Below are 25,613 nucleotides of genomic sequence, written 5' to 3'. Positions count from 1 at the left end.
ACCTGCTTCCCTGTAGTCTGCAACCCCTCCTGGTCACTGCAGATCAGAGGTGCCACCATCTTGGGCCCAGACCCTGTGGACACAGGATTTCAATATAAATTACTGTCGGCTCCTTTAACAGGCATGTACAAAGCTGATGGCAGTTGGACTTAGCATTTGGATCCCACAGGAAGCACTATAACTTCACTCCCCATTCTCCACAGTTCCACACCAGCGCAGCACTGCTCTGGCAGCAGCTCTGGCAGCACCACCATGTTTTTTGAAACAGGTTGTTCAGTGCAACTGGTCCACGCTGGCCATCAACCAACAGTTAGCACAACGCTATTGCAACACCATTGAGCTGGGTCTGAATCCAGCGTCGTCTGTAAGGAATTTGTACATAATCCCTGTGTCTGCTGGGTTTTCCAAGGGTGCTCCAGTTTCCTCCCACCTTACCAAAACATGTGGGGTTGTAGGTATATTTGGATGTTATTGGACAGCATGAGTTTAAATGGACCGAATTGACTTCTACCATGATGTAAGTAAAATTTTAAAATAATCTTTTGCATTAATCCCTTGCATTCCACCACTTACCAATGCATAAAGGGCAATTTGCAGATGCCAATTAACTGACTAATCCTACTGTGAGGAAGGAAACTGGAGTGTTTGGAGGAAACCCACATGACCGTTGGAAAAATATGAAAACTCCACACAGCCAGCTCCAGAGGTTAGGATTGAACCAGTGGCACTGGAGCAGCAAGGTTTATCCTGACTAATTTGCCCACATCTATTAATCCCATTTGCCTGCATTAGGACTGATTCAGTTCATGCCTTGATTGTTCCAGGCATTTCTGTTTGATTCCATCACCAGGCATTTCTGTTTGATTCCATCACCTCCTCAGTCCATGTGTTTGAGATTCCAAGCATAGTAACAGGCCTTCCAGCCCATGAGCTTATGCCCATGAAATACCCCAATTAACCTACAACATCCATGCATTTTCAATGGTCAGATGAAACTGGAGCACCTGGAGGAAACCCACAGAGGCACAGGGAGAACATACAAATTCCTTCCAGACAGCACTGAATTGGAACCCCGGTCGCTGGCAATGTAATAGTGTCACGCTAAGCATTACGCAAACTTCTCTGTCATCTGATCATTACTTAATATGCACATTCAGATGGAGGTTAACGCATGTGCATAACCAGGAGAATCCAAACTATTAGTGAAAGGGACCATTTTCCCTCACCACTGCCCGCAGAGAGACCAAACAGGTACAGTTCATGAATCATTCCCTCCCTCCTCATTGGCAGCGATGGTGCTTCAGAACACAAAGGACTACCTGAAAGATGACTTCAGTTGGACTGATGGTATTCCACTTGGGTAGGTATTGATTGGATAGAATGCCTACCAACTAACCCATGCCAAACATCTTTCCTATATGCAAAATGAATATGAAACAAATTGGAACAAAGTGAAAATGCATTTCTGATTTCAGATTTATTGTCAGAGTACATGCATGACATCCCATACAACCCTTAGATTCTTATTCCTGTAGGCAAGGGAGAATTACCACTTATTGGCAGTGTAAAAAAAAACATACTTAATGTACACATGTAAACAAATATAGGAATGTAAACAAACTGACTGTGCCATACGGAGAGAGAAAAAAAAGAGTCCTTAAATAAGTTGTTGATTGAGTTTGTTGCTTTGGAGTCTGATGGGGGAGGGGTAGCCATTGTTCTTGAAGGGATGGTGCGAGTCTTGTAAAACCTATACCTCTTTCCTTATGGTAGCAGCGAAAACGGAGCATGTGCTGGTTGGTTTGGATCCTTGACGATTGCTGCTGCTCTCCGATGGCAGCGTTCCCTGTAAATGTTGCAATGGTGGGAAGGGTTTTGCCTGTGATGTCCACTATCTTTGGCAGGGCTTTACGCACAGGGGTATTGGTGTCCCCATTCCAGTCTGTTATGTCGCTGGTCAGCACATTTTCCACCACACATATGTGGAAATTTACCAGGGTTTTTGATGTCATACCAAACTTCCGCAAACTCCTAAGAAAGTAGAGGCATTGATGTGCGTTCTTCATGGTGCCATTAGTGGGTTGTGTCCAGGAAATATCCTCTGAGCTGTGACTCCAAAGAATTAAATGTGCTGTCCACTTCTGAATCTCCAATGGTCGCTGGATTGTCTATCTCTGAAGTCAATAATCAACTCCTTGGTTTTGGAACACTGAGTGCAATATTGAGAAGCTGCTGCTCCTGTTGGGATGGGAGTTAAACCACCACCCCCCTACTGGTTTATTTTGAGAAGGATTATTTTACCACTTTATGGAAACTGAGGAACCCGCATTTCGGTAGAGATGTATGACAAGTTGTCATCCCCCCCTTTTTGCGAACAGTCCTAGATATTAAGCCAGGTCGAATTGCAACAATGCTATTTAAAAATGCCTATCATAAAAAGGCAGATATGAACAGCTGTGGGATTTCTGGGAGTGGAGGTGTAAAATGAAAAAAAAACATTTTAAACATCTGAGTGGCCTACAACCACATAAAACATAATGTTGTTTGGAAATATTTTCTGGAAGATTTTAGACAAAATATCAAAATATTGTGCTTTGCATGTGAAAAATGTTTTTGCAGAATAAATGCAGCTAGCAATGTCAGTGAACGTGGCCTTTATCCCATTAGACATTTGTCTATTTTTAGTTTCTTGAGTGATTGAAATAACTGCTGAGTTATATGTGGTACTCATGGCAAAAGAGGCAAACAACAGGAAAATGTGTGTAGGGAAATATGACTGATTGTACAAACTCTGCAGTCTTGGAAACAAAGGGATTAAATTTCTGCATGATGGATTGTTTCACACCTGATGAAGCATGTGACAATGTTTAATGCTGGAAAGAAACAATGTTTGAGTAATTTCGAGTTTCAGCCACATAATGAGTTCTGCTTTTACTGAGGGAGAAAGGCCTGCTGAAATGAAAAGAGTGAGAGAGAGAAGATCATATTTGAATGAACTGCATGTTCCGCGTGTCTGTCTCCATTGTGTTTACTTTTTCCTCTCTGACATATGGATACATTTATCTATCTATCGATATCTAAATATATAGAGTGGAACTCTGATTTAATTCTCCCTGATTTAACGCAAATTTGGATATAAAACAATGAGTTATTGGACCCTTTAACGTTCATATTCCGTTCTTTAGCTGCTTTCAGGTACAATTGCTCCGAGAATGGACCTGCAGAAGCAGCTGCGGGTGTGTTCGAATTGATGTTCAGGTGGCAGCGCTGAAGGCGCTGTTCTGGTATCTGAAAGGGCTGGCTGCGAGAAAGGCGCCTTGGAGCGAATGCCAGGTCCTGTCGACTGTGGCCGTAGTCCCGCCCGCTGTCGTGACGTCATTTGCAGTGCGTCGAGGCTGAAGCAGAAAGGAACACAGGATCATGGCGGCGATGAGCAGAGAAGAGAAATGCCTCTAACGTACTGAAAAATGTGACTGTACTGGTAATGCCGAGCCTGCACACTCTCCACTTTTTCAAAACTCGCGTCAAAGTATCTCGGGCTGACAACATCACTGCGATATCATCAGCCTGCCCCCTAGCAGCCGCTGCCGCTTTCAGGTGCCTCGGGGGACTGCTTGGAAGTGGAGAATATACCTCCCTGAGGAGGGTTGGGTAAGTACTCCTCAGGACCGGGTTTTCCACTTTCAGGTGGCCTCCTGACAGCCGCATTCGGGTAGATAGGTGGCTTTACATTGGGGTATTCTGGCCACCTGAAAGCGGCTTTTGAGATAGAACGTAAGCGAGCCCTGCCACCCTGTGGCACAGCGGATGTTTAGAAGTGTCACGTCTAAATGATAAAGGTAAATACAGTAATATTTATCTTGGTGGGGAATTCATTGCATTGATGGGGGGTGAGTGCTGTGGCGAGCAGGAGTGGGGGTTGAGTGCTACCGCAAACTAGGATTGATGAGGTGAATGCTGCCACATATGGGAGGGAAGGGTGTGTGCCTCTGCGAACATAAGGTGGGGGGGGGGGAGAGTTGCTGCAAACATAAGGAGGGGGGGGTGTTGCTGCCTTGACCAATGTGTAAATATATTGTACACAGTAGTGAAACGCAGATTTAGCGTGATCTTGCTTTTATCTCGATCCAAATTATTTTGACCTGAACTTTTGTACAGGTTATGTGTATTTGTACATACAGTACAACTTTGATTATCTTAATTGGTCGGGACCGAGCCCATTTCAGATAAGTTATTTTTGTTGAGAACTGGTTATTTTGTGAAAAATGGCCCAGTTGCAACTGCAAATCACTAGTAACAGTGTTTATACAACAACAAACAATAAGGGAAGGCTTTTAAAGTATTAAAATAAAGTTTAATTCTCAGCAAAGAATTGCTGGCCACCTCCGATTCCCACCAAGGCCCTACTCGTTCCGTGAGCTCCAGGGTTCCGCTCCTGTCCAGGAGCCCGAGGTCCACTGCTGCTGGCACTAGGGGCCTGAAGTCCATTGCCCTGCTGCCGGTGACGGGAGCCTGATGTTCCCGGTCAGTTCGGCTCCGAAAATATTTTGGATAAATGAAGATTTTTTTTTAAATTTCGGATAACTGAGGATTTTGAAGAATTGGAGTGGTACTCTTATGTGTATGTATGTATGTTTTTAGATATGTGTGTGTGTGTGTGTGTGTGTGTGTGTGTGTGTGTGTGTGTGTGTGTGTGTGTGTGTGTCTGTGTGTGTGTGCGTGTGTGTGTGTGTGTGCGTGTGTGTGTGTGTGTGTGCGTGTGTGTGTGTGTGTGTGTGTGTGTGTGTGCGTGTGTGTGTGTGTGTGCGTGTGTGTGTGTGTGTGTGCACGCGCATGCATGTGCACATTATATAATATATGATGAAAATAGTTTTTTTTTATTATACAAAGTGTAAAGCACAGGACACTGGAATCACCAGTTTAACAAGTTGGCCTGTATTCAAATTTGAGGCTCTAAAATTAAGTATAAACAACATCTGAGTTGTTAAAGACTGAGCAAAAATTAATCAGAGATCTAATAAAAGATCACTTTAATCTCAAGAGAAGAAGATTTGTCCAGAAGATCAAGTCAAGCCAAGTCAAGTTTATTGTCATCTGATTGTACAAGTAGAATCTGTGGAATCAGTGTTCTCCAGACCTCAGTATAAGACATACAGACACACAACCAAACGTAACACATATAGCAGACTCTTGTTCTGAATTTATACATTTGTATATGATCAAAGGGTTCAGTACTGTACTTGCTCACCATGTAGGAAATTGATTCAAGATTCAATTTATTGTCAGATAATAAAGACAGTGCAATATTACACAAAATTTGTTTCCATCTGTTGAAAGGCAGGCATACTGGCCATTGGCAGAAATTGTCTGAAGTGCCTCTTACAGTCTGAGAAAGTGAACCAAAAAGAGAGTCGCCGAGTGTCTGGGGATTTGCCTCTCATACTCTTGTGGCTCCTGTAGCCTCACAGAGTCCAGTCCAAACCATCAGCAGCTCGTACTCCAGATCTGAACCTCCAACGCAATCAGAAATACTTCAGAGCCCTCAGCATCCTCTTACATCCCAGCATTGATACCTGGTGCCCTTTCAGCTAGTCTTTAACCAGTTTCAAGCAGTCCGCATCCTGAAGTGAATCCCTCAACCACTTTAACTTTGTTCAACGTTAGTCACTTTTGATTTTATTTGATATGGGACTTGATATGGGATGGTCCCATGACCAACATTAAGTGGAATATCTCTGTCACTATAACAATATTCTTCCTATACCGCTTCCTGGTTGTACATTTTTTGTGCCACTGGTTCTCTCATTTTTATGACTTTACCTTCATACAATTAGCATTTCTGGAAATGATTGTTTTCAAATTAAAGCCCTGTTTTTAAGATTTTATTTAAAAATTTTAAAACTACAATTACATCAAAATATGATAATGTTCATAGATAGAAAAATATATGTGGAGAATATAACAAAAAAAAACTACCTCCCTTCCCCTCCCCACTAATCCCCATCCTCCTTCCCCTATACTACCCCCTAAGAAAGAAAGGAAAAGGAGATCATCGATTATATATGTAATACAACACTTTGGCCATGGAACCAAGAATCAACCCTGGAATGGATTGAGAGCACAAACCTTCAAACCAACAGTTTTCAAATATGGGCTCCATACTTTCATAAAAAAAATGATATTTGTTTTGTAAACTATATGTTATCTTTTCAAGGGGGATATAAGATTTCATTTCAGTATGCCATCATTGCATTCCCAAAACCAAATCAGATTTCCATGTAATAGTGAAACATTTCTTAAGATACAGCTAAAGCTAAACGTAAAAATTCAATTTGTTACATAGTCAATCTTAATTTTAAACCACTTATTTTAATATCTCCTAATAAAAGCAACATTGGACCAAATGGAAGTTTAACTTTTAATACTTTTTCCAAAAATAATTTAACTTGTATGCAAAAAGTCTTGACTTTTGAACAGATCCAGGTCAAATGAAGAGAAGTACCTATCCCTTTGCCGCACCTAAAACATAAGTCTGAAGACATTAAGTTAAATCTCTTTAATTTTTGAGGGGTTAGATATAATTGATGCAGAACATTATACTGTACTAATCCATACATTACATTTATAACATTAGTCATGTTATCTTTACATTAATTCCTCCAATCATTTTCATCTATCTTTCTATTCAAATCAGTTTCCCCTTTCAATCTGCACATATGAATAGTTGGTTAAGGCATTTTACTTTGTAATAATCTATATATCTCAGAAATAAATTTATTTATATCTCCATTTGTAAGTAATAACTGTAAAGCAGATTGCCAAGGTAATTTTAAACTATAACCCCTGATGTTACTTCCAGATATTTTCTTGCTTCTCCTCATCTTCAATCCACTTTGCCCTTGATGTTCTCAGGTGACATTCCACATGTATCTTGATTATAGCCTTTTTAAAATTCTGTTGTATTGTAATTTTGCTCTCCAAACTAAATTAGATCTAAACTCCTTTCAGTGACACGCTCAGCTGAAGCTCTCATTCGTGTACTGATGTACCCATGTCATTTGATGAACTGTAAAAGACAACTGATGGATGCCTGAAATAAAAGCAGAGTGTGGTTGAAACACTTGTCAAATCCAGGAGAAATGGCACAGAGAGAAACTCAAATCAATTTCAGCTGAAGATCTTCAGTCGGTGTTCAAGATGAGCAAGCCAAGGTTGGCTGTGGTTTCAGCAGTTTCTGTTTAATCTTTGTCTTTTCTGTCCACAGTAACTATCTCTGGTCCAACCACACTGCTCCTAACCTCAGCATTCTTTTCAAACCCACAATGTTTCTGATCATTCTATAATGGCCTATTTACATCCAACTGTTTACTACGGTCCACTACCTCTGTCCCTGAAGTCATCATCAATATTTTTGTGATCTCTGGACTCTTACACTGACATGCTGACTTGGATGGACTTTGTCCTCTTTCTTTTGTCATCTCCAGAACACTATATCAATTTTCTCAACCATTGATCCTAGTCATTGACCACTGTAAGTCTGCTTCAAAACTGTCCTCTTTCAACCTTTCTTCATCAGAAAAATTAACAAGGATGTTGCCAAGACTTGAGGAAATGAGTTACAGGGAAAAGTCGAACAGGTCAGGACTTTATTCCCCGAAGAATAGAAGAATGAGGGTAGATTTAATAGAGATATATAAAGTTATGAGGGGTGTAGTTAGAGTAAATTCAAGCAGCCTTTTTCTAATGAGGTTAGGTGAATAAAGAATTGAAGGTAACATGGGGGCTTCTTCACACATAGTGTGTGGAATGAGCTGCAAGCTGAAGTGGTGAATGTAGGCTTAATTTTGAAATATATGAAAAATTTGGCCAGGTTCATGGATGGTAGCAGTATGGAGGGCTATGGACTGGATCAGGTCAGTGGCATGAGACAGAATAATAGTTCAGCATAGACTAGATGGGTCTTTTTTTTCTGTGCTGTAGTGTTCTATGTTCTGACATAGATAAAATAATCTTCTCATTATCCATAGTTACTTACAAACATCATGTCCTTAGATGGGATTGACTGGGATGTACTCACTTGAACTTTAAGGAATGAGAGGGAATCACATAGAAATGTATAAAATTATGAATGGCAGAAATACAATAGAGGTAGGTAAGTTGTTCCCATTGGTGGGGAAGACTGGAACTAAGGGACATACCCTCAAGATCCAGGGTAATAAATTTAGGACGAAGATGAGGAGGTACAGATTTTCCCAGAGCGTGACAAATCTATGGAATTCTCTGCCCAATGAAGCAGTGGAAGCTATCTCAGTGAATATATTTAAGTCAAGTTTGGATAGTTTTATTTTTAAATCAGAGGAATTAAGAGCTATGGGAAAGGCAAGACCTAGGACTTAACACCCCACTGTGTAATTGAATCCTGTATTTCCTCACCTCCAGACCACATTCAATGAGGACTGATAAGAATATCTCCTCCACAATCTCCATTACTATTGGAGCACCACAGGGTTGCGTTCTTAGCCCCCTGTTGTACTTGCTTTAGACCTATGACTGTGTGGCTTGGTATGGCAACAAAATCATCTACAAATTCACTGTCAGTACCACGGTAGTGGGGTTGTATAAAAAGGCACAATGATTCGGCAAACAGGAGGGCGATTGAAAACTTGGCAGAATGGTGTACCAACAACAACCTCGCATTCAATATCACCAAAACCAAGGAGCTGATTGTTGACTTCAGGAAGGGGAAACCATGGTGTACAATCCAGTGATCATTGGGAGATCAGAGGTGGAGAGGGTGAAAAAATTTACATTCTTGGGAGTCACTATCTCAGAGGATCTTTCCTGGACCCAACACACTAATGACATCCTGAAGAAAGCACGTTAGTGCCTCTACTTGCTCAGGGGTTTGCTGAGGTTTGGTAAGACACCAGAAACCCTGGCAAATTTCTACAGATGTGTGGTGGAAAATGTGCTGAACAGTTGCATTGTGGTTTGGTATGAGGACAGCAATACTCTTGAAAATAAAGCCCTGCAAAAAGTAGTGGACTCAGCCCAGGACATCACAGGCAAAGTCCTCCCCTCTGAGAACATCTACAGGGAACACAACCATCAGAGAGCAGCAGCAATCATCAAAGATCCATATCGCCCTGCTCAAGGTCAGTTCTTGCTGCTACCTGGTGGTACAAGTCTTGTGGCACCTGTACCTCTTTCCTGATGACAGCCCCAAGAAGGAAGCATGTCCTGGGTGCTGCGGATTCCTGATGATTGCTGCTGCTCTCCTTTGGCAGCATTCCATGTCGATGTTCTCGATGGTGAGGAGAATTTTGCCTGTGATGTACTTGGCAATATACACTACCTTTAGCAGGTTTTACACTCAGAGGTATTAGTGGCCCAATACCAGGCCACAATACAACTAGTAGCACACTTTCCACTACCTATCTGTAGAAGTTTGCCAAGGTTTCCAATGCCATACTAAGTCTCTGCCACCTCCTGAGAAAGTAGAGGTGCTGACATGCTTTCTTCATGATGACGTTAGTATGTTGAATCTAGCCAAGGTCCTCCAAAAAAGTCACTCCAAGGAATTTAAATTTTCTCACCCTCTGATTCCCCAAATGATCACTGGATCGTACATCTCTGGTTTTCCTTTCCTAAAGTCTTCTTGGTCTTGGTGACATTGAGTAAGACATTGTTGTTAGGATACCATTTCGCAAAGTTTTAAATCTTCCTACTGTAACATGAAGAAAGCCTCTACTTCCTCAGGAGTTTGCGGAGGAGCTAGTGGAGTTGTTCAAGTGAACCAGTACGGACTTGAAGGCTCGACATGGCCTCTTTCTGTGCTGTAAACGGTTATATGGTTATATGGTTATATGGTTATGTTGACAGAAGTCCACTACTGTAGCATCAGAAGCAAATTTGTAGATGGTGTTATTTTCGTACTGAGCCACACATTCATAGGTATATAGTAAGTAGAGCAGGGGCCAAGTACACAACTCTGTACTACTCTGGTACTGATGGAGAATGTGGAGGAGATGTTCTTATCAATCTGCACAGATTGAAGTCTGGAGGTGAGGAAATACAGAATCCATTTGGACATTGGGGTATTGAGGCCCAGGTTAGGAGTTTGCTGGTTCGGTTTAAGGGAAATGTCGAACAGTATTCAATAAAGAGCATTCTGATCTATGCATCTTTGCTTCTCAGGTGTTCTATGGATTTGTGGAGAGCCAAGGAGATGGCATGTGCTGTAGACCTGTTTAAGGTCACAACAAAATTGTATGCAAAGTGCTCATTATTGGTCAGTCATTTCTGTACAAGCAAGTTGAAAGGACATTGTGCAAAATGCTTACTTTGGCATCACACATAATCGAACTAGTCTTGTGAACTAGCAATCATCAAAGACCCTCACCACCCAACACACGCTCTGTTCTCTCTACTGCCATCAGGAAAGAGGTATAGATGCCACAAGACTCACACCACCAGGTTTAGGAACAGCTGCTACCCCTCCACCATCAGACTCCTTAACGACAAACTCAATCAGGGGCTCTTCTGTACTTTATTGATTTTTTCCCTCTAAATTGCAAAATCAGTTTGTTTACAATTTTTTATTTGTTTACTTGTGTACATTGAGTAGGTTTTTTTTTAGCACAAAGAGTAAGTGATAATTCTGTCTCACTTGCAGGAAAAAGGAATCTCAGGGTTGTATGTAATGTCATGTCTGTACACTGACAAAAAATCTGAACTCTGAATCTGAAAATCACTACATTGTTCTCCTGCTGCCTTATTGTCAGCCATGCCTTTATTTGTTTGTGTGCTCTTGTTTGGAAACCCTTCCACCTCTCCATCTCTCTTCCTTTAACATTCACTTTAATACCCACTTCCACAACCAAGCTTCTTCAAATTCTTCTGAAGTTTCACGTGGCATGTGCGTTCCTTATCCCTCTGAAGAAAAAAATAATCAGATATCATTTCTAAGCAAAAAATATGCTGCAAGATCTTTAACAACTGGAAATGAAGTCACAAATTCCAAGGCAAACTCTAACATGACTAAAAAAATCATAAACTGAAATTTAAAAAAAAATGTTATCACTAGAAAAGGAAAATTATGATGCCTATCATGAGGTTTTCCACCAAAATTATCCCATCCTCCAGTTGTAACTTTTGCCTCTCAATTCTTTTTTTCCACAAATTACATTAGAAGAAAGAGAAATTCTATGGAAATTATATTCCACAGTTGACAAGGCGTTAAATGAATGGCAACAGAATTCTCCAATGAGTAATTATCATTCAAATGACAATTTGCTTCCTATATAATATGGTCAACATATTCCCTTTTTAAAATCTGTGTCCTGATGCCCAGTAATATTCACCCCGCTGGTTTCTAGTGTTGACAAGTGACAAATTACAAAGCTGATACCAAAGCAATTTGTAAGCCACAGTCTGGATAACCCAAATATGGGGTGAGTAGATGGTGGGTACCTGTGTTCAATGCTTGTGGTCCAGCAGAAATATAACCAGGAGCGAACAACATCACCTTCAGCTCTTGTACATCCCCTCACTCATCCCACATTCCCCACAGCTCTGTAAATGAATAGCTTTCCAACATACACTCTGTGTACCCAAATTTTTAACATAAATTGTTGCAGTGATGGATTGCGAAAGCTGATGGAAATAAGCTGTTGCTTCAGTTTAATATTGTCCATGACTGGAAGTCTGCATGTTAAACCAAGCGATTGCTCAACAAATGTTCAAAAACATTCTTGCAAGGATGATGTTTCTGGATGTTCTCGGAGAATAGGATCACGTTTTCTTCATCTGGATCCAATTGCGGTTTCTTGCAAATGTATTTTAAACATAGCAGCGTGGACTCGATGCTGTCGACCTCTGCCATCTCGAGTACTTCGACGTTAGGGATGAAAGCGCTCCAATGGATGTTGAGGATGGAGCGGAGACAATGCTGGTGGAAGCGTTCTAGGAGCCAGCTGCGCTGGGTGGGTCACGTCTCCAGAATGGAGGACCATCGCCTTCCCAAGATCGTGTTATATGGCGAGCTCTCCACTGGCCACCGTGACAGAGGTGCACCAAAGAAGAGGTACAAGGACTGCCTAAAGAAATCTCTTGGTGCCTGCCACATTGACCACCGTCAGTGGGCTGATATCGCCTCAAACCGTGCATCTTGGCGCCTCACAGTTTGGCGGGCAGCAACCTCCTTTGAAGAAGACCGCAGAGCCCACCTCACTGACAAAAGGCAAAGGAGGAAAAACCCAACTCCCAACCCCAACCAACCAATTTTCCCCTGCAGCCGCTGCAACCGTGTCTGCCTGTCCCGCATCGGACTTGTCAGCCACAAACGAGCCTGCAGCTGACGTGGACTTTTACCCCCTCCATAAATCTTCGTCCGCGAAGCCAAGCCAAAGATTTTAAACATAGTGGGGCAGTGACTGTGCTGGAACTACTTTTCATTGTTATATTATACCCTTGACCATCTAAATGATTTCTAACAGGGGTAATTTAAGTTTTTAATTCAGAGCTACAGCATGATCACAGGGCCAGGAGCCTGTACCCATGTGATAAGCCTCTGAATGTGTGAGAAAATCGGAGCACTAGAGGAAATCCATGTGGACATGAGAAGAATGTACAAACTCTTTGTGGACAATGCTGTAATAGTGAAGTGCTGACCATTACACCAACCGTAATGATTACCTCAGCAGATGAATATTTGCCAAGTATGTCCTTTAGCAATTGATACGATTTGTTTAAAAAAACAGAAATAGATTATGTCCTTTAAAATAAATAGAACTGTGTATTAGATTTGAACCAAAGTTACTGTTCTGGGAACCATGGCAGCTATTCATGGTTCAAAGTTCAAATTTATTGTCAAAGTACATTCATGACATCACATAAAAACCAGAGATTAATTTCCCTGTGGGCCACGCAGAATTTTTAATTATCAGTTGCGCAACTGCACTCAAGACAAAGGTACATATCCAAAGGAGGTTAATGTAAACAAATGATTTGAGCCTTGTGGCACCTATACCTCTTTCCTAATGGCAACAGTGAGAACAGAACAGGTCCTGGGTGCTGTGGATCATTGATGATTGTTGCTGCTGTCTGACAGCATTGTTCTCTATAGATATTCTCAATGGTTTGCCTGCAATGTACTGAACTATGCCCACTATCTTATGCAGAGCTTTCCACTCGAGGTATTGGAGACCCCACCCCAGGCCATAATATAGCCAATTAGCATGCTTTCCAATACACATCTGTCATAATTTGCTACGGTTTCTAATATCATACTGAAAATCTGTAAACTCCTCTCGTGCTTTCTTCACAAAGACATTAGTGTGTTGATTCCAAGATACGTTCTCTGAGATAGTGACTCCTAGGAATTTAAAATTGCTCACCCTCTCCTACCTCTGATCCCCCAGAAATCACTAGATCGTACACCTCTGGTATTCCCTTCTCAAAGGGTACAATCAGCTCTTGGTTTTGGTGACCATTCAGTGACAGGTTGTTGATAGTACACTGCCAATTTTTCCATCTCCCTCTCGTATGCTAACTCAATACCTCTTTTTCTATACAACTCACTGCTGTTGAATCATCATCAAATTTGTAAATGGTCTTGTTGACCTACTCAGTCATTTGTGTAAAGTGAGGAGAACAGGAAAGTTCCTCAAAATTCCATTATAATGTGTTTTAGTATCAATTGTCAAAGGAAAAATTTTAGCCAAATGGCAGAGAGATTTCCACTCCCTTGTGAACATTCTCTTCAATGTCTGCTTGTGAAGACAGATGAAGCTACAGTTTAATGTTTCATCAATAATTTCCATAGAATTTCTCTTTCATCTAATGTAATGTTTCATCATATGGCTGGATATTACTGCTGTGGTGCAACAAGATGGATTGCCTGCTCAACCCTTTGGGATTGGGCATTGAATCCACAAATTCCCAGCTCAGAGTCATGAGTATTCACAGAGTAGTGGTTGGCAAAATACTTTTATGCACAAGATTTAAGAGTTCTATAATAAATAGAAAAACAGCTTTCCCTTGAAGATGGATGAAAATACAAGTGAATGGAAGGCCAAAGCTTAAGCATCCTTAAAACATTATTATTTGCCATTTGGCTTACAGCTTGGAAGGCACAGAATTTACTGTGTTTTTGACACAATTGAAATATATTTATCCCAACTCTTTACCTTCAATTGGTTAACCAATACTCTATTAATGCCAATACATTACCCCCAACTCCATTCATCCTTCTCTTATTGCAAATTATTTTGTTGAACACACATTGTTCATCATAACTACCAGAGTCCTCAATCCACTTGACTTGTTATTATGTCCTCATGGAGAAACTCTGGTCTTTTCAGCGTCTGTAGGAGGCAAAGATATATTAAAGGTAAAGGTTCCATTATTGTCACATAATACTACATTTAGAATGTAATATACATGAAATTCTTTAAATTTGTCTACCGTAAGGAAGACAGAAAGTTGTCACTTTGTCCAGCACCCCTCACAGAAATGAGGCCCCAGAGAGGAACAAACTCATGACCTGAGGTTTACAAGACTAGTGCTCTAACCACTGAGTTATTGGAGCCTCTTATTGCTGACATTTTGGGCCTGATCCCTTTATCAAGATGGCCTCATGGAATACCATGAAGTAAGTTATGAGCAGCCCTTCCTGAATCTGCTTGATAAAACAATTTTTATCCAGATGTATTGCTATTTTAAATCAAGTCAAATTTATTGTCATCTTATCGCACAAGTGCAACCCCACGAAACAGGGCTTTCTGGTTCTCAGTGCAAAACAAGCAGGCATACAACTAGACATAATTTACATGCAGACAGGACAAATATTTCCTTCGTGACAGATTCAAGTAGTTTCCTTGCAAAGGACCAACTAATTAATATGTTGATTAAAATTCCCCTTGACAACTGTTGCTCCATTATTACATGTGCCATGTATTTCTTTATTGCCTGTGTCACCATAAAATATTATTTGATGGCCTGTGGATTTCACCCACCAGTGACTTTATCCCCTTACTATATGTAATCTCTACCCAGTTTGATTTAACATTTTATCCTTTCAAGCCAATATTTTCTCTCTCACTATCACCCCGATCTCATCGTTAATTAAGAGCACTACCTCTTCTCCCTGAGTTCCTGCCTGTCCTTTTGAATTACTTGATACCTTTGGATATTTAATTCTCTGTCATCTCCAACCTGAATGCACATTTCTGTAATGGACATGAAATCATAACCATTTGGACTGATTTGTGCCGCAAGCTCATTACTTTGTTTCAATTGCTATGGGAATTCAGAGAAGGTATCCTTACATTCATTGACTTTACAATCAAGTTGCAATGTGGGCCTTTTTGTCTCTTGTGTGACTTTTCTGCCTTCACTTTTATTTTTCTCTTTTCCGACTTGTGTTTCTCTCTCTATTTTACTGTCCTTTTGCACTGGTTCTCACCTTTGCACCCCACCCACCTACTGCCATTTTATTTTGAAACCAAACCAGCCCCAAGCATTGCCTGTCTATTCCTTTCCACGTTTGCTGCCTGACTTGCTCAGCCCCTCCAACTTCTCAATGAAGTGGAAGTGTTGGTTAAAATCCCTATGCATAAATATGAAAACAAATATCAAGGCTGGAGGTAAACAAAAAAATCTGCAGATGCTTTGATCTATTGCAGTAGCCAAAAATGCAAGTGAAATTCAACAAGACCCACAGCATCCCTTCATCTGAACTGAGCTTTTGCTTCGAAGGGCTCAGGCCCAAAATGTTGATTGCCTTTTACTTCCTCTGGATGTGGCATGACCTGCAGAGTTTCTCCAGCAGTTTACTGTACTGTATCAGAACTCGGCTGTGGTTTTACAATCCAACACTAGGTGGCAGTAACTAATCATAATGAAAACAAAACCTTGGCTTTTCTCTCCCTGGCACAGATCTTCAAAACTTCATGAGAAGCAAAAATGCTCTTAAAACATCTTTTTTCAATGTCCTCAGAAAATTCTGTGAATGATTATTTTTTTTTCTCTCTGTACAATTCTGCCCTCTTACACAATTTGTAAAAGTTCTGCATGCAACTGGAGAATCAGATTGATTGATTCAGAAATGGTTAAAATGCTGTCTCGAGTGACATCTAAAATTGTTAATTCATTCCCCTGGTCAGATGGATGGAAAAAACAATCTGAGTATTATGAAATTGCAGAAAATGATCTTGCAAAATAGATTGTGTGGAATGAAAATTTTGGGCACTCATTTAGGAAAGATATAGTAAAAACACAATGCTGGAGAATCTCAGTGTCCTTCATATAGCAAAGGTAAAAATACATAACCAATGTTTCAAGGGGTTATGAAACTCAAGCCCAAAACATCAATTATGAAACTCAACCCCGAACTGTCGGTTATGTATTTTTACTGTTGCTACATAAAGGACACTGTTTGACCTGCTGAGTTTCTCTAGCATTGTATTTTTACTTTAGCCATGGTGTCTACAGATTTTCATGTTTTACTAAAGAAAGATATGGAGTAGTTGACCAGATATCTTCAGAGTGTCTCCAGCATCCCTGTATTTGAACCAGTCTTCAGAAATGTCAAGGATTGCAATGAAAATGAATATTCATTTGTCTGCTTTTCTGAGTTTTATTTTGGTGACTTGAGTTTGAAATTTTAGGAATTTGAAATTGCTAAAGACTAACATTGTGTCAAATGTAGCACATTGTGGATGGTTTGACAGATCACGTTTTGCTTTAAATGCAGGCACAGTGACTTAGGTTGCCGAGAGAAGCGCTGCGCTCTGGCCCCGGCGGGGTCTGGGACAAATTACTCCTGTCTCTCAATGGTAGTTGATCGGAGCGACAAAGGGCACCAATCTGGTTGGAGATCCGGGACCACCAAAAATTCCTGCTGTTGTGACATGCCATTATGTAAATGGTACTCCGGCAGTGGAGACAATTTCTGACTAAGTGTCAACAAACCCTGGTTGGAGTCGAACAAAAATTAATTGATCTTTGCGAAGCACCTTGCCACCAGCCACATTGTGAGTAGCTGAGGGGTAGAGTAGCAATAAGAGGAGCAGGCAAATGGAGAACTTCCTTCTATATCATCTGTCTTTGAGAAGACACAACCTAAGATCCCCATGAATGAGCTGTTCTATGTGATAATTTTCCTGCATTGACCATCACTAAGAGGGAATATAGTGATCTGGAAATCTCTCTACAAAGGGGTGAATTAAACAAAATAACCCAGTGCCTTTGTAAGAGAATTGGATTGGAAATGGAGGAAAAATATAACTTACAGAGCTATGGAGAGAGTTGTGGGAAGTGTGTGTGTGTGTGTGGGGGGGGGGGGAGGGGGGGGGGAATAATTGCTTTGCAAGGAGTTAGTATAGATAGATGCAGTTGGGCCAAATAGCCTCTTGTGTCATAACCATTTTCTTATCCTATGATTCTTTCATAACATTCACTGAGGTACAATGCAAAAACAAAACCAAAGCAAAATTAATTTTCTAAAATAATTTTGCAATCAATCATGCTATTTAATTATTAAAGTCCAGTTGACTTCATCCTTTTTCACCTTTGAACTGTTGACTTAATCTGTTTTCAAGTTTTAATAACATGGCCCATGGATAGCTGAAACAAGAAAGTCTGCAGATGCTGTGATTGCAATAATACACAAAAGTCCTGTAGAAACTCTGCAGGTCCAACAGTGTCCATAGGAGGCAAATATACTGTATATAACCACTATTTTGGGCCTGAGCCTTTTGTCAACATATAAGATAGCTGTTGACTTGGAATAGAGGAGATTGTGAGTGGCTATTGTGGATGAGTTTGAATGGTCTTGGACTTACCAAACTCCACAATCCCACCAAAGGCAACCACACCCTGGCCTGATTGGTTAACAGATTAGGATAGCTGAACTGGGAGAAGACACATTGCTTCCTGAGAGACAGAAGAAACATGTTACATTCATGCCATTTTTCATAGTTCACAGATCAGCCAGTCCAGTGGGTTTACCTGTTGATGTCATAACCACAGCACTGGTTGCATTCTTGTCGGCTCCTGGTGGGCTGAATGTCCGGGGGCTGAACTGTGTTAGTCTGAACGGGTTCCAGGGGTTGTGGGTGTGTTGGTCATTCAGTTTGTGGTTGTAGGGGTGGTGGGTCGGAGGTCTGAGGGGTAGTAGGTTTGGGTCTAAGTGGTCATTTGTCTGGAAGATATGTGGGACCAGCTTGTTGCTGACGAGGGTTTATGGGTGCACCTCCTCTGCCAGAGCCCCTTCTTGAGCCATGTACCAGATGGACACCTTGTCTTTCTGCCCATTCGGGTATTGTACATGGGCGTACTCGGGTTCACATGCAGGAGGTGGAATAGCACCTGCCCTGGGGTCATCAGCCAGACTGCCAGCGTGGTTCCTGAAGCCGATCTCTTAGGGAAGGAGAAGAGTTTTTCATGTGGGGTGGCTTTTGTAGCTGTACACAGTAGGGACCTGGTGGGTAGCGCCTCCGGAAGGACCTCTTGTCACTGGGAGATGGATATCACTTGTTACTTGATGGCCAAGAGGATTGCCCTGTAGATTGTGCCGTTCTTCCTTTGTACCTGCCCATTCCTAGGGGTTGAAGCTGGTGGTCCTGCTTGTGGCCTTGCCCTTGGACAGGAAATATTGGTGCAACTCCTCACTCATAAATGAGGATCCACGATTACTGTGAATGAAACTGGGGTATCTGAACAAGATGAAGAAGTTGCGGAGGGCTTTAAGGGCCGTGGGCATGGTCGTATCTGGGCGGAGAATAGTTAATAGTGAATAGGAAGTACACATTCTGATTCATGGAAGTGAGGGGGCCTTTGGAGTCCATACTGAGTTGTTCAAAGGGGCGTGGCCTTGATCAGCTGGGTTTTGATCAGCCGGTAGATGTGCTCCCTGATCTCCTCCACTGAATAGGGGAGGTTGCAGTCGCTCACAACGAGTTGAGCCTGGAGACCCCAGGATGGCAGAGGCTATCATGGAGGGCCTGGAGGTGGCCGACTTGCACTTTGGCATTGGGTGGCTCATTGAGCTTGCCCGGCCGGTACAAGATCTCATAATTGTAGGTGGACAGTTGAGTTCTCCACCTCATGATCTAGTCATTTTTGATCTTACCCTGCTGTTTATTATTAAACATAAATGCGATGGCTCTCTGGTCCATAAGCAGGGTGAATGGTCTGCCAGCCAAATAGTGTCTCCAATGGTGCTCGGCCTCCTCTATAGGCTAGACCAACTTCTTGATGGCTGAGTGCCTAAGTTTGGGGCCCTGGAGGATCCAGGAAAAGAATGCCACAGGACCGCCTGTTTGGTTCAGTGTGGCAGCCAGGGCAAAATCGGAGGCATCGTTCTCCATCTGGAAAAGGATGGATTGATCAATGGTGTGCATTTCTGCCTTGAAACCTCTTCTTTAATGCCATTGAAGGCCTTCAAGGCTCCCGCTGATGGGGGAATTGTGGTTGTTTTCACCGGGGGTGGGCCTTGTCTGCATAATTGGGGACTCCTTGGGCATAGTACGAGAAAAATCCCAGGTACCTTTTCAAGGACTTGAGGTTTTGTAGCAATGGGAATTCCAGAAGGGAGAGCATGTGCTTGGGTTCAGGGCAACAATACCATGCTCTACCCCGTACCCCAGTATTGCCAGACACGAGGTGTGGAACACACATTTTTTCTGGTTGTATGTTAAGTTCAGGGCTTTAGCGATGGCGAGGTGGCTGCTCTGGAGGTCCTGAAGATAACCGCCCCATGGATCGCACGTGGTGGAATGCGGAAGAAACGCCAGAGGTGACATCATTCCATGTTGTCTTCCTCTTGTTCCCACCAGTCAGTTCTTGGCCATTGGAAGTGGGTCAATCCAAGATGGTAACACAGGTCATGGTCCACACACAGCGCTGCTGGAGGAAGGTTTAGAACAGCATACCTTTGTGTAGTGCCCCTTCCTCCTGCAGTTCAAGCAGGTTGTGCTATGGGATGGACAGTACTTCCTCAGTTGGTTGGTCTGGCTGCAGTAATTGCACCTCATATGCTCAGCAGCGGCAGTGGCAGTCAGGGTCCCCGAGTTCTAAGATGCCAGTGCCCATGCTCCCCACCTGGTGGCTGTGTGGCTTGCAGAGTAAGCCTCAGCATTCTTCTGGGCTGTCACAATTGATCGAGTCATCTGCACGACTTCCTGTAGTGTCTGATTGCCCTTTCCAGGAATCGCTCACATATGTGGTTCAAATGGAAGTTGACCATTAATCCATCACGGTTGAGGTCCTCTTGATAGACCACTGTGGTCATATCTATGCATCCACAGGCTCATCCCAGCTCCCTCATGGCCCTCACAAAGTCATTGATGGACTCACTGGGATCCTTGCATCGGGTGACCAGCAGGTAATGTGTGTACATAGAGTTCAAGGGAGAACTGTAGTGCTGCTGCAGTAGGACCATCGCATCATCGTACTTTTCGAGGTCTTGTATTACTTGATAAGCAGTGGCCCACTGACGAAAGGAGCAGATCATACTTGTCTGCGTCTGTGGCAATCTCATGGCATCTCATGTAGACCTTTAAGCAGTGAAACCCCATATCAAACTTGATGGAGGCCTCTGGATCCCTGGGGTCAGCCTCCAGCTTCTCCAATCGAATTGCCTTGCCCATGGCAAATAATCAGGTTATTAAATTGTAGCGCAATCAATAACCATAAGCAGGTATGAAGTGAGTGATTAAAGGCTTTAATAACCTGAAACATCAGGCTTGTCTTTACATGCTGCTGGCCTGGATTCAAGGTATGGAGGGAGGAGATTAGCGCTTTATTGGGAATCTTATGGGGAGGAGTTACAGGGTCAGAGGTGGACCAGCCTGTACAGTGTAGTAAGGTCACCTCCTGCATTACTGTGCTCCAGCACAGTCTGCAAACACTGCGATTGAAGTGCAATACACCAAGTACTGGAGAAACTCAGAAGGTCATGTAGCATTGATAGGAAGTAAAAAATAACCAACATTTTGAGCCTGAGCCCTTTGTCAAGATAGGACAAAATTGACAAAGGGCTCAGGCCAGAAAAGTTTGTTACCCTTTTAATTCCCATGGGTGTTGGGTGACCTTCTGAGTTTCTCCAGCTTATTTGTGTATTGCACTGATCAACATTATTGACTGGGATGGTATGACATATGCCATTATGCTTATCAACTCTTGCCACCTGTTAAACTTGCAGCACAGCATTCAGGTCATTAGGGTCTTTGACTTCCAGGGTCACCTGCTGCTGCCATCTTTTGAAAATGTATCTGGGAGTAAGGAGATGTGGGAAAGTGGAGAATTATGATCCCCTGTGAACCCAGGACTCTTTTTAAACCAGGAAGGCAGGTCCTCCCATGCCTGCTTGCATTCCCCTCACAGCAGTGTCTGTGACCTTCCCCCACATAGAGTTTCATTTCTGACTGACGAGCATTTCAAATTACAAGGCAGTTCTCGTGAATGGAACCCTGTCATAATCTGGGGACTTTCTGTACTCCATCCCAAATGGTGCTGGCAGCTTTGTTTTGGTTGACTGAGCTTGTCATCTGGAAGTTGCATTGAGTATTATTCCCAATGAAGACCAACAGGTATGAACAAGGAGCCTCGTGGGAACAAAGACCCCAGCATTAAAAATTGATATGGTTCACACCAATTCAGTCTGTTTGCCTCTGGGATGTTGGTGAACCCTGCCAGAACAGATGGGGTGGAAGTTTTCTCTTTGCTCACTGGAAGCCCAAAATAAAATGAGCTTACGTCACCTTTTCTCAGTTCTTTACAGGAGCATTGCTGATTGACATTATCATGCCCTTTTTATTAGCAATGTAATATAGCTTATGTGCTCCATTTGATCTTTTAATAACTCTGTAATGCTCAAGTAAGAACTGGACCTCAATTTAAAAGCTTTGCAATGATTGTGCATTATTGCCAATTCTCCCCAGTTGTGTTTTATTTTCCATGTTTACAGTTCTTCACATTCTGATTTCAACACCTGGATGATTAATAATGAACCTTGAATGAGCAGGAAGAGTTTGTGTTCTGACCAAAAAAAGACTTGCATAATCGGACCTTGTTCCAACGAGAATGTAAGAAAATAAGAATATAGGAAATAGGAGCCATTGGTTTAGGTGTGATGTAAACTTCTTTGTAATCAGGATCAAAAGAGATGAATTTTAAATTTGGATGTGTTGAAATTAGATGGAATGTCACTATTATGGAAATCTCAAATACTTCCATAAATAAAATCATGCCTCCTTTTAGCTCATACCTTGATGAAGGGTTCAGGCTCAAACAATGGTTACCATTTACTTCCCTCCAGCTCTTTTGTCTGTTGCAATTTAAACATTGCATGGCCAAATTGAGTCTGTAATGTCCTCGGAGGACAGTTTCAATCTGTTCAAAGCCTGGAAGACTGAGGTTGTGACAATTTTGTCAGTCCGATGAGCAGAGAACTCCAAAACATTGGATGCCTGTGGAACAGAACATACCCTGAGGGATGACAGGTTGTCTACATAGACTTTAGTAAGGCCTTTGACAAACTCCCATATGGGAGGTGAGTCAGGAAGGTTCAGAAGCCTAGTATTCATGGTGAGGTAGTAAAGTGGATTCGACAGTGGTTGTATGGGAGAAGCCAAAGAGTGGTAGTGGATGACTGCTTCTCAGACTGAAAGCCTGTGACTAGTGTTATGCCTCAGGGATCAGTGCTGTAATCATTGCTGTTTGTCATCTATATCAATGATCTGGATGATCAGCAAGTTTGCAGATGACACAAAGATTTGTGGTGTTGTGGACAGCGAGGAAGGCTTTCAAAGCTTGCAGAGAAATCTGGTTCAGCTGGAAAAATGGGCTGAAAAATGGCAGATGGAATTTAATGCAGACAAGTGTTAAGGGTTGCACTTTGGAAGGACGAACCAAGAAAGGATCTACACAGTAAATGGTAAGGCACTGAGAATTGTGGTAGAACAGAGATACTTTGGAATACAGATACATAATTCCCTGAATGTGGCATCACAGGTAGATTGGGCTGTGAAGAGAGCTTTTGGCATATCGGCCTTCATAAATCAAAGTATTGAGTACAGAAGTTGGGATGTTATGGTAACGTTTGTGAGACAAGGCCAAATTTGGAGCATTGTGTGTAGTTTTAGACACCTAACTACAGGAAAGATATAAATAAGATTGAAAGAATGCAGAGAAGATTTACTTGGATGTTGCCTGGAATTCAGGAACTGAGTTACAGGGAAAGGTTAAACAGGTTAGGACTTTATTCCTTGGAACTTACAAGAATAAGGAAAATATGATAGAGGTATTTAAAATTATGAAGGATATAGACAGAGTAAATCCAGATAGGTTTTTTCAACTGAGGGTACATGAAGACAAAGCAGAGGACATGGTTAAGGATGAAAAAGAAAAGTTTAAGGGGAACTTCTGCACATAGAGAGCGGTGGCAGTGTGGAACAAGCTGCCAGATGAAGTGGTGAATGCGGGCTCAATTTTCACATTTAAGAATTTGGACAAGTACACGGATGGGAGGTGCAGGTCAGTGGGACTAAGCAGAACTATAAAGGCCAAATGGCCTGTTTCTGTGCTGTCATGTTCTATGTTTCTATGATTCTAGCAGGTTGATGCCACACACTTCTCGGGAAGCTGGCAGGAATCTTGGGAATATCCTGCTTAGGAGTCCTCCAAACACAGCAATGTCATCTGCTAAAACTCTATGTAAAAGCAAGCATAGCAGTTCATACCAATTGCTCAAGTGTCTCATGAAGCCTTAGAATCCATCAGCTCGATAATCTTTCAGGCTCTGTGAAAAGTGATGTTTATAGCTACAAAAGGAATGAAAACAGTCCCAGCCTGGTTGAAGTGTGTTCTATCCACTATCGGAGTGAGATACTGGGTGCCTTCTGCATATGCAGATGATGGTCATAGAGGCCTGGTCATTGGTTATGCTTGTGTAGATGATGGCTGTTCACAACATCTACAGTGAAAAGAAGGAGCTCTTTGAACAAAGCAAAACCCCATGAAAAATTAGTGCTGACCTAATTCATAGACTTTGCCTTGAAAGCAAGCTTGATAGTGCATTAACGAGGAACAAATGCACTGTTCTGAGTTTGCAGAGATATCTGTGATGCAACAATCAGTGGGTAGTTGATTAATCTGGTACATTGGAGCACAAAGTCCGCCTCACTAAACAGGATTGCCATGCTACCATTGTTCTTTCTCTGACTTGGCATTACACTGGTCTGAAGTATGACTTCAAACAACACTTGGAGGACACTGGCAAGGAAGCAGGCTAGAATATTTTGAGGCCCTTGCCCATGAAAATGTCATCTTTCAACACGATCTGTGTTTGAAAACACTCCCTCTGTGACTCCCTCGTCCACTCATCCCTTCCCACCAATCGCTCCTGCGGCCTCCTGGACTAGAATATGATTTCAAACAGCACTTGGAGAACATTGGCCATGAAGCACGTTAGAATATCTTGAGGCTCCTGCCCATGAACCTTCATTCTGAAACATGATCTCTGGCTGAAAGCTTCCTCGTTCAATTATCCCTTCCCACTAATTACCAACCTTTCCAATTCTGTCCTGCACTCCCACATGGACATGTCTGTCCATGACCTTGTACTGTCAAACCAAGACCATGTATAAAATGGAGGAACAACAGCTAATTTTCCATCTGGGCACTCTGCAACTGGATGGCATTATAACGACTTCTATTTCTGCTAGCCTACTCCCCATTCTCCCTCTCTTCCCCATTACTTTGTCTTTTTCTTTCCTCCAGCCTCCTCCCTTTCCCTCTCCAGTCACAGAGGTATGGGCCTGTGCTCCTCCCCTACCCCTTACCCCCCACCATTCTTGTTTGGATACCTGACCACATTGATGAAAGGGTCAGGCCTGACATGTTGGTTATGTACCTTTATCTTTGCTACATAAAGTCCACTGTTTGACAAACTTAGTTTCTCCACTATTGTATTTTTACACTTTATAGACAATGGTAGCTTGCAATCACACCCTATGAATGTTGTGCTAAGAACACAATGCAATGAGGTCGATGAGCCAACATCAAAAATTTGGTTTGTTCCTTAACTCCAATACAACAATTGCTACTTAATCCCACATCAGGATTCTGGTTTTCATTTTTCAGCACATAGGTATTTCCACTTATGAGGAAGGGCAAACCAGAAATGATCATTGTAAATTTAAATTTAGACACACAGCATGGCAACAGGCCCTTCTAGCCCACAAGTCCATGCCATCCATTTACACCCAATTCACCTACAACCTCTGTACATTTTTTTTAGAAGGTGGGAGGAAACTGGAGCATTCAGAGGAAACACATGAGTAAAGTTAACAAACTCCTTGCAGACAACACAGGATCTGAACCTCGGTCATTGGCGCTGTAACAGATTTGCGCTAACCACTCCGCTAATCATGCCTCCTCATGTATGTCACCTTCAAGACATCAAATAATGTATTCAAAGAAAATTCAAGTCAGCATGTGGTGAGAATGGAACTCATGCATGGTATGGATTTGTTTCAGGGGGCACCAGACAGGCATATGACAGAGAGAGTAAAAATAGTTATATTTATGGAGTTAGATGAGGAAGG

At 42.1% G+C, this 25,613-nt stretch overlaps 1 protein-coding gene and 1 long non-coding RNA gene across 21 annotated transcripts in view; one reads left to right on the top strand and one right to left on the bottom strand.

Moving 5' to 3' along the window:
- The window catches only part of LOC138760976 (astrotactin-2-like), a 1,981,947-nt gene that overhangs the window by 1,288,679 nt on the left and 667,655 nt on the right, over positions 1-25,613 (top strand). The window lies entirely within an intron of this gene.
- LOC138761067 (uncharacterized) lies at positions 10,574-24,106 on the bottom strand. 2 transcript variants are annotated; one of them, XR_011356096.1, is made up of 4 exons: positions 23,748-24,106; positions 17,847-17,937; positions 14,284-14,366; positions 10,574-10,935 (listed from the first exon to the last, which is right to left on the bottom strand). It is a non-coding gene; the product is annotated as an uncharacterized lncRNA (long non-coding RNA). The 2 variants fall into 2 exon arrangements; XR_011356095.1 differs by lacking the exon at positions 17,847-17,937.

This window comes from Narcine bancroftii, chromosome 1 (genome assembly GCF_036971445.1).
Source record: "Narcine bancroftii isolate sNarBan1 chromosome 1, sNarBan1.hap1, whole genome shotgun sequence".
Lineage (NCBI taxonomy): Eukaryota > Metazoa > Chordata > Chondrichthyes > Torpediniformes > Narcinidae > Narcine > Narcine bancroftii.
The sequence above is the reverse complement of the archived record's forward strand: the minus strand, read 5'-3'. Positions and strand labels throughout refer to the sequence as shown.